The sequence below is a fragment of the Dipodomys ordii genome, unplaced genomic scaffold, assembly GCF_000151885.1.
Source record: "Dipodomys ordii isolate 6190 unplaced genomic scaffold, Dord_2.0 Scaffold139, whole genome shotgun sequence".
NCBI lineage: Eukaryota > Metazoa > Chordata > Mammalia > Rodentia > Heteromyidae > Dipodomys > Dipodomys ordii.
Window position 1 is genome coordinate 3,558,009 of NW_012267355.1, and position 3,997 is coordinate 3,562,005.

The 3,997-nt window shown below is 40.9% G+C and overlaps 1 pseudogene; it reads left to right on the forward strand.

The window, feature by feature from the left end:
- The first annotated feature begins 3,059 nt into the window (after positions 1 to 3,059).
- On the forward strand, positions 3,060 to 3,419 carry LOC105997105 (annotated as a pseudogene).
- The last annotated feature ends 578 nt before the right edge of the window (positions 3,420 to 3,997 follow it).

A 3,997-nucleotide genomic window follows, 5' to 3' on the forward strand; every position in this document is an offset into this window, starting at 1 on the left:
TTTGTATTTATAGCCTTCCTGAAAAGGAAGGTTTGGCAAAGTCAATTAACAGATGAGCGAAAGAGTCCCAATTTACAGGGAGAAAAGTGACTCAGAAGCATAAATAAGTTACCCAGAATCTCACACCATATAAAAGCACTTCAATTGCACCAAATGAAATGTTTGTGTATAAAATGCAAAGAGGAAAGCCAGGCACTAGTGGCTCATACCTGTAATCCATCTACTCAGGAGGCTGAGATCTGAGGATCACAGTTCTGAGCTGGCCAGGGAGGAAAAGTCTGAGACTCTGGTCTCCGATTAACTAGCAAAAAAAGTCAGAAGTGAAGCTATGGCTCAGATGGTGAAAGAAAAGGAAGGGGCCCAAATGGGGAAATAAGTCTCTCACTATTTTGTAATCAAATCTTCTACAAACCTAAGAATTAAGGTTTTCTTGGGGTACATAAGTCATAACATCCGTGCTACTGTCTGTCAGGGTTTAACTATAAAGTGTCCCCCAAAGGCTGGCACTCCCAACATTCACACCTGAGCTTGTGGAGAAGCAATTGAATCATAGGGCTGCCTCCTTCCCAGAGGATTCACTGATGGATTTGTAATTTGAGAGGTGATTGGGAGGTGGTGGAAACTTGGGAAGTAGAACCTGGTTCCAGGAAGTGGGGTAGGCCCTGGGGAGCATGTCTGTCTCTCTGCCTCTCTCTAAGAGTTTCTCTGTCTTGCTCTCTTTCTCTGTGTTTCTGTTTTCTCTGTGTATGTTTCTGTGTTTCTATGGTTCTGTGTTCATCTCTGTTTCTGTTTGTTTCTTTCTTTCTGTGTGTGTCTCTTTGTATGTGTCTTTTCTCTGTTTCTCTATGTGTTTCCATTTCTCTGTTTTTCTTTGTGTATCTCTCTCTGTATGTCTATGTTCCTGTGTGTAGTTCTTTGCTTTTCTCTGTGTGTTTATTTCTGTTTCTGTTTCTCTCTGTTTTTCTGCCTCTCCCAATACCAAAAGCAAGCAAATACCCAACCCTAAGCATCCTATCCTACACTTAAAAACATCTAGTGTTTACTCTAGTGGAAAGATACACTTTTCTTTCTATAGATCAGAACCCTCTTTCTCTCTCCCCATCTACATTAGGTTTCCTTACCTTATTTGCAGTGAGACTTCTCTTTATCTTCCCTGCCTGGTCCTGAGCCCTCTTTGGCATTTCCAGAAACAAGTGTATGTGATCTGCTAAGCAGAAAGTTTTCCACATGGTGTCTCAGGGATTACCAGAGGCTGTGAAATATTATTCTTGCCCTGTGTGTATTGCTCACCCCTGACAGCTTCTCTAAGAGAAAGTGATAGAGAATCATTTTCCCACTAATGCAGGACATGCTTGCTCCAATTCTAAAGGCAGAGCAAGGGGAAATTTTATTAAAATACTTCTTAAATCAGTTTAAGTTTATACAAAAATGAATGCAATTTCACACACAATGTTTCCTCCTCTTAACATCTTGTGCTACATCAATACCAAATATCCATAGATTACAAAGCCCATTTACATTAGAGGTCAGTCTAGTTCTGTGCATCTGTGGATGTTGGCAAATGTCTATGTCTGCCTACCTTATAGATCATGTAGAAGACTTTTACTGCCTTTAAAACTTACCTGCTCCATTGATTCCTCTCTCTGTGCTTCCCTCTACTTTCAACTCCTGACGAACATTGATCTATTTACTGTTCTACAGTTTGCCTTTTGTAGAATGTCGCACAGCTGCATTCATAGCTTTCAGCCTTCTCTCCTTGGCTTTTTTCACTTAGCAATATGGTTTTAAAGTTTTTCTATGCTTCTCCCTGGCTTCATAGCTCATTTCATTTTAGCACTGAATCACATTCCACTATCTGGCTGTACCAGAGTTTATCTATTTACATCTTGGTTGCTTCCAATTCTATTTTTTGGCAGTTTGGAATCTAATTCATAGAGGGGAACATTCACACACTTGTTTCTGTGTGGACCTAGTTTTTAAATCACTTGGGTAAGTAGAGAGCAAGAAGGATCATTTCAGATTGTTTGGTGTGGTTAGAAACCATCTGTTGCCTCCTGTGGTAGTATCATATTTCAGTCTCATGAATAATGAGTGAAGGAAAGTTCTTGTTGTTCCAGAACCTTGCCATTGTTGTGGATTTTAACATCTTAATAGATGAGTTGGCAGGATGTGTAACTCAAATGGTAGAACATGTGCCTACCAAGTGCAAGGCCCTATTCTGATCCCAGTACCATAAAAACAAATAGTATGAAGAAATAAGTTAATAAATTATGTGCTCAATTTAAGCTTCAAGTTTTATTTCAGAGAAAAGGTTTAGGGTCAGGTGCCAGTGGCTCACACCTGTAATCCTAGCTACCCATGCAGCTGAGATCTGAGAGTCACTGTTCAAAGCCAGTCCCTAACGTATTCAACCTGAGATTTTATCAATTTAACCAGTCTCAAAAAATTATCAAAAACAATCACCAAGCAAGGCACTGAGGGCTCACATTTCTAATCTTACTGAGGAGGCTAAGATCTAAGGATGACAGTTTGAAGCCAGCCCAAATAGGAAAGTCTGTGAGACTCTTATTTACAATTAACCAGCAAGAAGCAAGAAGTGAAGCGGTGACTCAAATAGTAGAGGCAGCCTTGAGTGAAAATGCTAAGTTGAGGGGGGGGGAAGAGGAAGGGATGGGAAGGGGAAACAAAAGAGGAGGCAACAATTCTTGATAAGAAATATACTCTTGGGGGCTGGGAAGGTGGCTCAGTGGTAGAGCGCTTGCCTTGCATGCATGAGGCCCAGGGTTCTATTCCTCAGCACCACATAAGTAGAAAAAAAAAAGCTGGAAGTGGTGCTATGGCTCAAGTGGTAGCATACTAGCCCCACGACAGACCCCCCCCCAAAAAAAAACCACATATATATACTCTTGCCATGATGTGAACCTCTGACTGAACTAAATCTTGATGTGCCAAAATCCATGAGCTTTTTAACCCTGAGCAATTGCCAGCAAGCTGACCCATGAGATGCTGCTGTGGGTGAGGGCAGACACTCCAGGAGCGATGCTTTCTTCCAGCTGGTTGTATTCCTGCCTACCCTGTACTGCAAGATGGGTGTTCCCTACTGTATCATTAAGGGGAAGGCCAGGCTGGGGCGCCTCATCCACAGGAAAACAAGGAAAACATGCACCATCATTGCCTTCACTCAGGTTAACTCAGAAGACAAGGGATCTCTGGCAAAGCTGGTGGAGGCTATCAGGACCAACTACAATGACAGATATGATGAGATCCGCCGCCACTGGGAAGGCAATGTCCTGGGTCCAAAATCTGTGGCTCGAATTGCCAAGCTGGAAAAGGCAAAGGCTAAGGAGCTGGCCATGAAGCTGGGCTAAGTGTGCAATGTTGATTTCTCTGTACCTGAAAATAATAAAACTGTCCTTCCTCCAAAACAAAAACAAAAAACAACAACAAAAAAGAAATGCACTCATTATCTTGCCCATGTAATTGTAACCCCTCTGTACAGTATTTTCACAATAAAAAGAAAAAAAGAAAGAAAATGCTAAGTGAAAGGACAGAGCCCAGGTCCCAAGTTTAGGCCCCCCCCCAAAAAAAAAGCAAAATAAAATTACCAAAATTCCAGTTGTAAGTAGAAAGATTCTCATGAAGTCTCCACATTCGTAAAATACAAAAAAAAGTCATTTTTTTAAGTTTCAACAATCTCTTTCCAAAGTTAAATCTGATAATGCTTCACTAGAATGTACACCATAGAAAAGAGATTCTTCAGTGGCTTACTCTTATCTGATGCAATCTCATGTTTATTCGTTTTCTTGACATATCATTGCACAATCCCTGAGGTCAGAAATAGGCCTCAGGAGAAACATGGTAGAAGCACCATGTTGGATCTTCTCACTTTTGCTTGTTTTCCTTTGGTGGGGTGGTGGTGGTAAAAATGTGTGTGTGTGTGTGTACATATATATATATATATATATATATATATGTATATCTTCCCAAATTTGATATT